The sequence below is a fragment of the Lethenteron reissneri genome, chromosome 56 (assembly GCF_015708825.2).
Source record: "Lethenteron reissneri isolate LAM-NWPU_2019-01 chromosome 56, ASM1570882v1, whole genome shotgun sequence".
Lineage (NCBI taxonomy): Eukaryota > Metazoa > Chordata > Hyperoartia > Petromyzontiformes > Petromyzontidae > Lethenteron > Lethenteron reissneri.
In genome coordinates, this window is record NC_083834.1 from 3,456,780 (window position 1) to 3,469,157 (window position 12,378).

The 12,378-nt window shown below is 45.3% G+C and overlaps 1 protein-coding gene across 9 annotated transcripts in view; it reads left to right on the forward strand.

Moving 5' to 3' along the window:
* The window catches only part of AFDN (afadin, adherens junction formation factor), a 217,466-nt gene that overhangs the window by 165,008 nt on the left and 40,080 nt on the right, over positions 1-12,378 (forward strand). The window lies entirely within an intron of this gene.

A 12,378-nucleotide genomic window follows, 5' to 3' on the forward strand; every position in this document is an offset into this window, starting at 1 on the left:
CACTCATTCGTATTAGACGGAGAGAGAGGAAACACGTGGATCGGGGAAGAATAGTTTCATCGTCATTAGCTGTTGAGTAACAGCTACGAACCGTTAGCCCCATGCAGTGTGAAATACGTTGAACATTGCAACAAACAAAGCGCCGTCGATGATAAGAAAAAAACCATTCATTCTCAATAAACTCATTCATGATAGACGGAGAGATGGAGCGAGAGAGAGGAATACGTGGATCCGAGGGAGAACAAACACAACCTCAGTGGCTTGTTCTATCAAGGGGGGGGCGGTGGGGCGGAGGAGCAGTTCAGGTGTCGTGCGTGCCACTCACGTTGTGGGATACGGGCAGGAATCAAGTTCACGTTGTTGGGGTTCGTAGCGCAGCAGCGAGCCAACCACTGCACCACCCCTCCTCCCCCTCACCTAGACACGTTGTGTGTTGTCCTTCCCCCGCGCCTCCGATGAGCATTGAAGTATGTTGAACTTTTTGATTTAGAGCTTTCGTGACTGCAGGGATTCATGTTCTTGGTTCTTTCGGTAAAGTCACCACGTAGAAGGGAAATAATAAAATGTAAAAAATATAAAACAATAAAATTCTCACGACGTTTCGACTGCAACACGTTTCGACTGCAACACAAGCAATCATCATGAGTATTTTATTGTTTTATATTTTTATTATTTTATTATTTCCTTTCTACGTGACTTTACCGAAAGAACCAAGAATATGTTGAACTTCTTTCGCACCGCATCTAGCCAACCGTGCTAATCGTAGATGTGGGAACGTTGTACGCGTTCATCCATCTGCCTGTCTGTCTCCGCTGTGATATTGTTATTAAATGTTTGCTCCTCGGATGAAGAAAGATCACGCTCAATGCTAAACTAAACTATACCGAACTATTTACTTTATTTTACCAGGTAGGGCCCACTGAGCTATCACAAATGATAGCTCAACGAAGTGGCTTTTCAACATCAGTGGCTTTTCAACATCATCATCATCGTGTAGAATTTTACAGCAGCCAAATACTCTAAATGCGTGATGTTGATTCTAAATGCGGTAGGGAAAAACCGGAGAACCCCGAGAAAAATCCACGTGACTGGGGAGAGAGAGAGAGACATTAACGATCGCCTGTATCCCAGGCGAGGCAGTTAACATCTCGCCACCGTGATGATGAAAGTGAGAGACACGCAAACTCCAAATATACAGCAGCAGGTGTCAGGGTCGGGATCGAACCCACGACCTCCTGTATCCCAGGCGAGGTAGTTAACATCTTCTAGCCACTGTGATGATGAGAGTGAGACACGCAAACTCCAAATATACAGCAACGGGTGTCAGGGTCGGGATCGAGCCCACGACCTCCTGTATCCCAGGCGAGGGAGTTAACATCTCCTAGCCACCGTGGCGCCCCCTTGGATTCTGCGATGCTTTCCAATGTGCGTGTCGTAACCCCCTTGAAGTATTTCAATGCAGCGAAGTGAGCGTCGCTTGTGACGGGCAAATCTTTCGGAGGCCCTGGGCGTTACCATCGTGAGCCAGGATCTATTCGCTGCTGCTGAGTGGAAGATTTCACCCCCCCCCTCCAAGCTGTCACGATCCCTCGTGGGCTCGCGGTGCGTTGCGTGCACCCGCTCCATCTCCGCTGGGGACATCCGCCCTCGGCGGCGCGCATTCACCCGTCCCTGGGTGGCTTCCATTCTGTCTTTAGTTTTCCTCGACGGTCAGAATCGGAATGTTTATTTACGCTGGAGGAGGAATCCGATGAGCTATGAAGCTCATTTTCACAGACGACCAGTAAGGGGCACGGGGTGGGAACGTCGCAACAACCAAACAATGCCAAAAACACGATAGGCGGTGCGAGGTGCAGGAACGGCAAACGGAATCGCCAAAAAACGTACAAATAAAACGAAACCATCCCCATCCTAACCAGGCCAAAGCCCACCGAGATGTTGACTTATTTTTAAATCCTTTATATTAAGTTCACTTGCTTGCGTGCTTGCTTGCTTGCTTTTGCGCGCTTATGACCGTGCAAATCTTTCGGTCGTTTTTAACCCACTTCCCGTGATCCAATCGAGCTGACATTTTGCACACAGACTCGTTGTGCGTGACAATGTATTTTCGTGAAATTTTTTTTCCAAAATTTTACACTTTTTAGGCAAAAATAAATTATATGTAATTACCAATTGCTTAATGGTGGCAGGCAATCATCTGACCCATAGGTGGCAGCCATCTCAAGCCAGAGGACGAGAGGACTCTAGCCGCCACGCATATAAAGGATTTATAGTGAAAAACTTTGTTTTTACGGGTTAATTTTTTCGATCCGTGGACGTCTCCTTCACACCAACGCCCCCTGTGAGATCTCGGTCTCGCGCAGGACATTTGAACGAGCGGAGTGACGAAACGCCCCAGACATCGTGCGTGCCTAATCGTGTTGACGAAGAAGAAAAATAAGTATAACCCGTAAAAACAAAGTTTTTCACTATAAATCCTTTATATGCGTGGCGGCTAGAGTCCTCTCGTCCTCTGCCTTGAGATGGCTGCCACCTATGGGTCAGATAATTGCATTGCACCATTAAGCAATTGGTAATTAAATATAATTTTTTGTCCTAAAAAGTGTAAAAATTTGGAAAAAAAATTTCACGAACATTAATTGTCACGCACAACGAGTCTGTGTGGAAAATGTCAGCTCAATTGGATCACGGGAAGTGGGTTAAAAAACGACCGAAAGATTTGCACGGTCCTAAGCAAGCAAGCGAACTTAATATAAAGGATTTAAAAACGTAAAATGTGGTGAATAACACTCGCTCGCTTGCGATGTGTGTGTGTGTGTCATCAGTGCACAGGGGCTGCGGGTTTCTTCCTGTTGCTTTCACATGGACGGGGTGTGGTCACTGCGACTTTGTGGCGGGGGTGCCAGGGGGGTGTTGGTCGACTCGTTCAGTAGCATTTTTCATCGGGGACGACAAAAAAAGATGATTGTTTGGCGAGAGAAAAAAGAGAGCCACGCACAGTGGAGGCCAAGCCCCAATGCCAATGCGTCGTCTCTCTCAACCCCCTCCCTGGGCGTCCATTGTGACCCACAATACGAGCGTCAGAATCAGAATCTGTTATTTCTACTGCGGGAGGAAACCGATTAGCTGTTAAGCTCATACGTCCAGTCGGGGCACGGCGTAAGGACGTTACAGCAGCAAACAATGCACACGCGCACACACACGATAGGAGGGCAAAGTGTGGGAAAGGTAAGAAAGCAAGTCAGTAAAAATAAATGAATAGAATTAAATAAAGGGGTAAAATCACAAATTGCGCAAGCGCGCACATTTCTGTTTCACGCGTAGGCTTTCCCGACCAATATCCACAATCGAGGTTTTTTGGGTTGGACGGCGTTAATATAAATGTGTCGTTAAACTCGCCACTGCACCGACACGGCCAATTCGTAGTAGTAAGGTTTGTCACGGAGACCAAAACGTGCCAATTATTGACTGCTTCAGCGCTAACCGGTTGCGTGTTGGAGAGTAATATTCTTGGTTCTTTCGGTAAAGTCACGTAGAAGGGAAATAAAAAAATATAAAACAATAAAATTCTCACGACGTTTCGACTGCAACACGTTTCGACTGCAACACAAGGAATCATCACGATAATTTTATTGTTTTATAACCAACATCATCAGGCGACAGCCAGAATTGCCCATACAATTTCTATTTGTCAACAGCGAATGCAAGCTTGGGGCAAGGCAGCAAAGCAACAACAACAGCAGCACTCCGCACCAAGGCAGCACGCAGTAGTCCCTCGGTTAAATTGCACATTTAAAATGTAACCATCCATTCTTTACACTCTTTGGTTCTTTCGGTAAAGCGACGTAGGTCATAGGTCGCAAACGGGTTTTGATTCCTTACCCGTACCCGTACCCGGCCGCACCAGGGTCGCAAATGGGTACCCGTACCTGGCCGGGTACGGGTACCCGTTCCCTACCCGTACCCTACCCTACCCGAAATGAGTGACAAACGGTTACTCACCGGTGACTCACGGTCTACCCGTACCCATACCCGGCCGCACCAGGGTCGCAAACGGCAACCCGTACCCGGCTGTGTACGGGTAGCCGGGTATCGGGTAGGGTACGGGTATCGGGTACCCGGTTGCGACCTCTGACGTAGGTAGAAAAATAAAAAAAGTAAAAATAATACATCACGACGTTTCGATCGCAACACAAGCGGTCGTCCTCAGGCAGAAAATACACGACTGGTAATGATCAGGGTCTGAAAATTACGTTGGCAAACGTGGCAGCTGTATCCGACACCGATCCCCCGCTTGAGGGCGTGTGATGTGTAACTTTGATCATTGCCCTGCGTAGTATCGATACTTCAGTGTTGATGTGACGTCGTTTTGACGGACCTACTACTGTGCGGTGTTTTCTTGCTGTGGTCTGGGACTCTGTTGTTGTTTGTTGTTGTTTCTGCTGCCTTACCCAATCGTGATAAATCGGACTTATACAATTTAATGTATTTATTGTTTATTAACATTTAGTGACTTGATTATCAGCTTATCTAAATTTGTACTACTATCTGTCTGTTGTCGTTTGCTGTTGTCAAGTATCTGATCCCCATGCCCCCCCCCCCCCCCCATGAGCTACTAAGAGCTTAGTAGCTTATCGGATTCCTCCTCCTGTAGTCTAAACAAAGATTCCGATGCTTCTGTGGGGTCGTTTTCCCCAGCATCTAAAACTATTAAAAATAATAATAGGTTTTTACCCCCTTCTGGCAACATAAACAGCAGCTGTGTTAAGACGTTCAAACGCCAAATAAGATACCTTTCACAAGGCCATGTTTTGGGCACACGTACGTATGGATTTACTCAGGACTTGATGCCTTGAAAAACGTAAATAACACTGGTCAACACACTTTTTCTGGCATAAGGTATTCCAACGGTTTACAAGGTAATCTTGGGGTGTTGATTCCAAATCTGGCATCAGTTTTTGCCTATCACATCAGGTTTTTGAGATATCAAATATTGCATTTTCAATAAAAACTGCAGAATAAAAATATTAAATAAATGTGGATATCTACATACAATGATATTATAAACACACTATCCTAAAAATACAGCACCATATTTTAACACTAAAGCAGTCACTGACTTGCAACAACTTGCTATCATAAGTGACAGAGTTAATTTCGGGTAAAATCAATGAAAATGGGGTATGCCGATAGCATAAAAATTATGTGATAGAGCAAATCTGAGATCAGATTTGGAATCGGCACCCTGAAATTAGTCTAGCACAGCTGCAAAAGTCCAGGCCAGAAAAACATGTTTTTTGTTGTTGACCAGTGTTATTTGATGTTTGAACATCTGAACACAATTGCCAGAAAGGGAGAATTCTGATTCTTATCTATTTTCTCGAAGGAAGATCTTACGCCGTGCAGCAGAGCGCCACCACACTCCATCGCCCACCGGAGTTTTACCCCCCCCCCCTCTCGCCTGCCCGAACAAAACCTCGTGACCAACATTGACCTTCAGGACTCACGGTCAAAAGCTCCAAAAATAACTATTAACTATTATTTTTATTTCGCCAGGTGTAGAAAAGGTCCACTCACTCACTCGGCTCTTCATTTCAGAGGCGACCAAGCGGCTATCGCAAATGATAGCTCGGCAAAGTAGCAGTGGCTTTGATTTTAAAGCTTTCGTGACTGCAGGGATTCATATTCTTGGTTCTTTCGGTAAAGTCACGTAGAAGGGAAACAATAAAATAATACAAATTTACCGAATGAACCAAGAATATAGTAGTACAGTGATCCCTCGTTTATCGCGGTTAATGGGGACCGGAACCCGTTGCGATAGGTGAAAATCCGCGAAGTAGGATTGGCCCCCTAGGAATTTCCGTATATGTGTGTGTGGGTACCAGAATGTTTAAAATATGTATATTTATACTTTATATATATTTTTGACTTAAATCTATTTAATTATAAAACCTTAATATTATACATTCACTCACTCACATATATTTTACTTAAATCTATTTAATTATAGAACCTTAATATTATACATTCACTCTCTCTCATACGATACGTATTATGATACGCAGCCAATCAGCTCACGGGATACTGTACATCCACTCGTGCTCTCATTCGTCGATCTCGCGCCGCCAGGAACCAATCACGTGCCTTGTCTGAGTGCCCGTGGGTACAGTATGTACAAAGCCTCTGAGAGAGTTTCTCTCTTTGTCTGGCATCCTGGGAAACCGTTTCTCTCGCGCATCACGATGAAACAACGCTGCTTTCCGCAATACGGCTGCCGATATTTTTGAATTTTTTTTTTTCGATGAATATTTTACAAAAATCCGCGATGCACTGAGGCCGCGAAACTTGAACCGCGAAGTGGCGAGGGATTACTGTAGTGGCTTATCGTCTTTGTGTGGAAATTCATCGCGGAAGCCAAAACCCTTAAACGCGTGACGTCGATTCCAAAACGTGGAGGGAAAGAACGGAGGACCCGGAGAAAAAAATCTACTCGACCACGGGGAGAGAGAGCGAGAGACGCACGCAAACTCCAGATGTGTGCACGCGTCACGGTCGGGATTGAATCCGCGACCTCCCGTACACCAGGCGAGGTAGTTAACATCTCCGATCCACCGTGATGATGATGAGAGAGAGACACGCAAACTCCAAATATACAGCAGCGGGTGTCAGGGTCGGGATCGAACCCACGACCTCCTGTACCCCAGGCGAGGTAGTTAACATCTCGGCAACGTGGCGCCCCTAATGTGACGTGGGAATGGACGCCGTTGGAACGCGGAACGCGCCGCCGTTATATAACGACGACCTACCTTTTTGAGCTGCGCTGCTGAAAGGTACAGGGAATACGGTACAGGGATAAGGTACAGCGATACGGTACAGCAATACGGTACAGGGATACGGTACGCGGAATGAAACAGTAACACGGTGGTGGCGTTACCATCAGTCCCGCCATCGCATTGTGGTGTGCGTTCATCGTATCTCGACAAATTTCCTCGTCTGTAACGTTATTTGGGGGGCGGGGAAATTATTTTCGCCCAACGCGGCACTTTTCAGGAACGCATCATCTCATAGCTGTCAACCCAAACGGTTTAACCCGTAATTTTTGTGCAGGGAAATTGAGTTTGCAGGTCCATTCGGCGTACAGCAGTTGCAATGCGGGCAAGAAAATGTTTTGTCTTATTCGTTTGTGTTTCTCCCTCGTGATGGGACATTGTTGGATGAACGTTGATATTTTTATAAGGGCCACGGGGTGACCAATAAGGTCTGAATTGGTCTGTAATAAGGGGGGTTCTGTTAGGGGGTTGACAGGTATGTAGTGTGTAGTGTAGCGTATAGTAGTGTATAGTAGTGTAGTGTAGAGTATAGTAGTGTAGTAGTGTAGTGTAATGTGTAGTGTAGCGTATAGTAGTGTAGTGTAATGTGTAGTGTAGCGTGTAGTAGTGTAGCGTATAATAGTGTAGTGTATAGTTGTGTAGTGTAGCGTATGGCAGTGTAGTGTAATGTGTAGTGTGGTGTATAGTAGTGTAGTGTAATGTGTAGTGTGGTGTATAGTAGTGTAGTGTAATGTGTAGCGTAGTGTAGTGTGTAGTGTAGCGTATAGTAGTGTAGTGTAATGTGTAGTGTATAGTAGTGTCGTGTATAGTAGTGTCGTGTATAGTAGTGTAGTGTGTAGTGTAGTGTAATGTGTAGCATATAGTAGTGTAGTGTATAGTAACACACCTGTCAATACAAAGGGGTTGACGGGTATGTCACCTACTGCTCGCGCGTTGAACAGGGGAATTGCTGTGCAGTTACAATGCTTGTGTCAAGCTTACGTGAAGGACGCCCGACGCCCTGGCGGTCACGGGGCGGGGGGGGGCATACTTCACCACTCTGGTCAGTGTGTAGTTGGTGAAGGGTAGGGCAGTGAGGGACCGGTGGCTGCGACATCACTCACCGACGCTGTGAGAGGTGGCCGGGAAGCAAAGTGGGGTCACTGGTTTCATAGCGCAGTGCGATCACCATTGCCCCAGCACATCAATTTTTCATGTTTAACGGTGGGTGGATGGGTGGTGTGGGGGCATGGATGGGTGGTGGAGACGTGGATGGGTAGAAATATGGATGGATGGGTGGTAGGGTTGGTGGGGGTGGTGGGTGATCTACCGCTTGTAGATTCGTTCATTGTTGGTCAATCCACTGCTGGATGAGGGCCTACCAGGCCACTGCCACCCCAACGATCCTGCAACGCAGCAATCGATCCGGCACCTGCACCACAGCTGATTTCATCGCTCCGTCTCCTCGGTGGATGTCCCCTGGTACACTCCATTATTGGGCCGCCACTCCGGTACTATTAGAATAATTATAAACAATTATGATAATTGTAGTAATACAGTCCCTCCAGAAAAACGCGATTATGCGATCGCAAGATTCCACGCAAAATCAGCCAAAGTCCGCATATTTATGCGGGGGGGGCGCGTTTTTTCAAATACGCCGCACTTTTGCCGCATAAATTGCAGATTTCCGCGCGCAAAATATGCGGGCTTGCATGATTTCATAATCCCCGCATTTTCGTTGCAAAAAGTCACATATAGCTTAGCAGAAAGTTGAAAAATGTTGCGTTTACTTCACACAAGCGCAGCCATTTCCCCTGTTGCCATGGGAACGTTATGAAGTGTTAGAGGCTACGTAGTTAGTTTTATTCAGGAGTTTATGCAACTTTACAGTTGTAAGATTGCACTTTTTTGTTAGTAGTATGTAAATTTACATTACTGTAAGACTGTACTGTTACTGTATTGCTTACGTTACTGTGCACTGAAAACACTTATTTTAACAGAAGATGTCTGTTTTGTATAGCTACCTCTGTAAAACAGGAAGCACACATTTTATTTTTTAATATTTTATTTATTCATTTTTACAGAAGTTGTAGCATATTCATTTTGTAAAGCTACAGAACTTGTTCGACTCAATGTTTTGTAAGTTTGAGCCATCTGTTTGTTAAGGTCTGAAATAAAACAAGATGAGAACTTAAATATTCCCAGCACTTTCTGTGATGTAGTATGCTTGCTTATCATAGGAAGTAATAAGAAATGACTCTTTACATTAAAGTAGTAGCCTAGTGAATAGGGTGTTGGGGGAATCACTTTTTTTTCTCTTTTTCATCAAACCGCAGTTTTTGCAAGTTCCCGCAAATTAATCGCATAAAATTGCATATTCCATCGCATTTTTTAAGAAAACGTGCCGCATAATCAACGATTTTTGCCCGCAACAATCACCAGAAAACTCCGCGTTTTTCTGGAGGAACTGGTAATAGTTATTATTCTCATGCTGTAGACCCAAGTAGCTGTATTGCCAGTCAAGTACTTGGCGACAGGCGAGATGAAATGTGCCTGCTACACCAACCCACGCTGACCAGCGCGGTGAAGTATGGTCAGCCCCTCTGCTTGCCCACACCCGAGATCAACGACCTTAAATCACGACCCCCGCCGGTCCCCAGCTCAAACGCAGCGTGGTGGCGTATTTACGGTGCGGCGACCCTGACAATTTGTAGCTTTAACCTTTCAACGTTTTATAGAGGGCGGAAGCCGTCTTTAATTCGGAGACCCAATTTTTTTAAAATTTACGTTCGTAACATCTTGTGTGTGTGTGTGTCTAGGCTAGCATTATTTTACGAGCGACAAATTCACACGGCGGTGATCTGTTAATAGAAGGGGCGCCGTAACGCGTTTTTTTTGGTACCGCAACGACCTCGCAACCCAGAGGGTTTACCGGTTAGACTCCCATCTCCGGCCACTGGCAGTTGAAACAACGGAGCAGCTATATTGTTTGGGTCTTTCGGTAAAGTCGCGTAGAACACAAAAAAAAAAATACGACGTTTCGATCGCAATACAAGCAATCGTCATCCCTTATTTTTTTCCTCCTGATGACGCTTGCGTGTGTTGCGATCGAAACGTCGTAGTTTTTTGTAACGAAAATGTTGTTGTTCTACGTGACTTTACCGAAAGACCCAAAGAATACGAATTAATGCGGTCACGAAAGCTTTAAGTGAAGATTTAATAGAGCCAGCTGGTTTTTTTTAAATCCCCCTCACCGGGAAACGGGGACTCGAGAGAGGACACAAGGGGGGGTACAGCCACTGCAGATTCGACTGGAGCCGGAAGGGTAACAAGTAAACCCGTAAAAACAAAGTTTTTCACTATAAATCCTTTATATGCGTGGCATCGGGGCGGCTAGAGTCCTCTTGTCCTCTGGCTTGAGATGGCTGCCACCTATGGGTCAGATGATTGTCTGGCAGCATTAAACAATTGGTAATTAAATATTTTTTAAAAATTTCCCTAAACAGTCTAAAATTTTGGAAAAATTTTCACGAACATTAATTGTCACGCACAACGAGTCTGTGTGCAAAATGTCAGCTCGATTGGATCACGGGAAGTGGGTTAAAAAACGACCGAAAGATTTGCACGGTCCTAAGCAAGCAAGCAAGCGAACTTAATATAAAGGATTTAAAAATACCAAAAAATGCTCGTTTAGGTCACCTCCTGCAGTATAAATAAATATTCTGATTGTGATCTCTAACTGTGGCTAACTTATTGACGCTGTTTGGAGGACAGAGGAGGAGGTGGTAGTGGAGATTTAAGAAAAGTGTGACCGTTGTTTCAACTGGAGAGTTAAACTTAAACTAACCTATTTTACACGCTTTCATTTAACTCGCTCTGTCTGTTGTTGTTGTCGTTGTTGTATTCTCAAATCTTGCAACTCAATTTTTACTCACTTCCCAATCTGGTATCGACTGCAAACTTGAAATACCTATGTCATACTGATGACAAGACTATATTCTATCATAAAAAATCCAAAACATACATTTTTTAAACATTTTACACGCTTTTATTTAACTTACTCTGTGTTGTCGTATTCTAAAATCTTGTAACTCAATTTTTACCCACTTCCCAATGTGTTATCGACTGCAAACTTGGTATACTTATGTCATACTGATGACAATATATATTCTATAAAAAATATATATTTTCAAACATTCTTTTTGATATGTTATGTTTCGGCTTGGGTCTAATTGTCCACGCTCAACTGACGTTGGCTGTAATTGTGGCAATCTTCGGGGCCACTTCCTGGAGTCGTGGAGTTCTTACATTACTAGTACATTTCATGAAAGCGTGTTTAAAAAAAAAAAAGTTTTTTTTAAATATGACTTTTTCTTTTCTTTGTGCCAGCCGTGTTTCGGGTTGCCCTTACCACCCCCCCCCCTCCAATATGGTTTGGGGGGCGGCACGAGCCTGTTTCCCCATCTCTCTATATCTCCCCGCTGCTTAAAAGACAACGCACACATTATCAGACAATGTTTTGCTTGCATGCAAACCGCAGGTGCCATGTGTGGTCAATGCAGACTTGATTCCTCGCAAAAGGAATCGATTTGGTGTTTGAACATCCCCTGTTTTATTGCAGAAAGAATAAACGCCCATTCTTATTTTTCATGGTTTGGCCTATGTTGACGGTGTGTGTTGTATGTGTGTGCGTTTACGCGGGGAGCGGGAGTGTTGCTGTTAGCGCGCTGCGCTACCAACCCGGCGACCCGAGTTCGATTCCCGCTCACGGTCAACACCGGTGACGATTTTCTGAACCGGTCCTGGGCCTCCCCTAGGTCGACACGGCCTCAAATAAGTACCTTGTGCGGAGTGTAAGTATTGCTACTAGGGAGACAAAGGCGGCCGGGCGTGGTGTTGGCCACCCACTTCTTCGTGTGCCATGCTGGCCTTCATAGGTGCTCGCTAACAGCACTTGCCCCAACAGTTTGTTCAGGCTATATGGGGGATCTCTGTCTTTGTGTATGTGTGCGTGTGTGTGTGTATGTGCGTCACAACGTGGTGATGTAACGGGGCCTCGCACACTGCCGCCAATAAAAAAATTAATGTAAAAGAAGATCCCCCCCTCACCACCCACCCACCCTCACCACCCACCCACCCACCCACCCCCGCCACCTCTATCGCACTCCCGGCGGCAGTGCGTTAAAAGGGTCCCGCCCCGGGCAGTTTTGCTCTACGATCGGCAGACCACGTTGCGCCAAACAGAACCCGGCCGACGTGGAAGAGAAGGCCAAATACAGTTCGCTCGATTGGATGCCCCTTTTCCTGCCGGCAGCAATTACAGGGTCGTGCCTCTGGCGAGATGTTGACTACCTCGCCTGGTATACAGGAGGCGTGGATGCGACAGCCTTTGTAGGCTACACGGGGTGCAAGTCCCAGTTTCTCTGCTCTAGTATCCGCCTTAATAGGTGCTAATTCTAGATTTGAAGCTTTCGTGACTGCAAGGATTAATATTCTTAGGTTTTTTCGGTAAAGTCATGTAGGTAAAATTTTTGTTTTTAAATGAATGAAAGTAAAATAAAAATAAAAT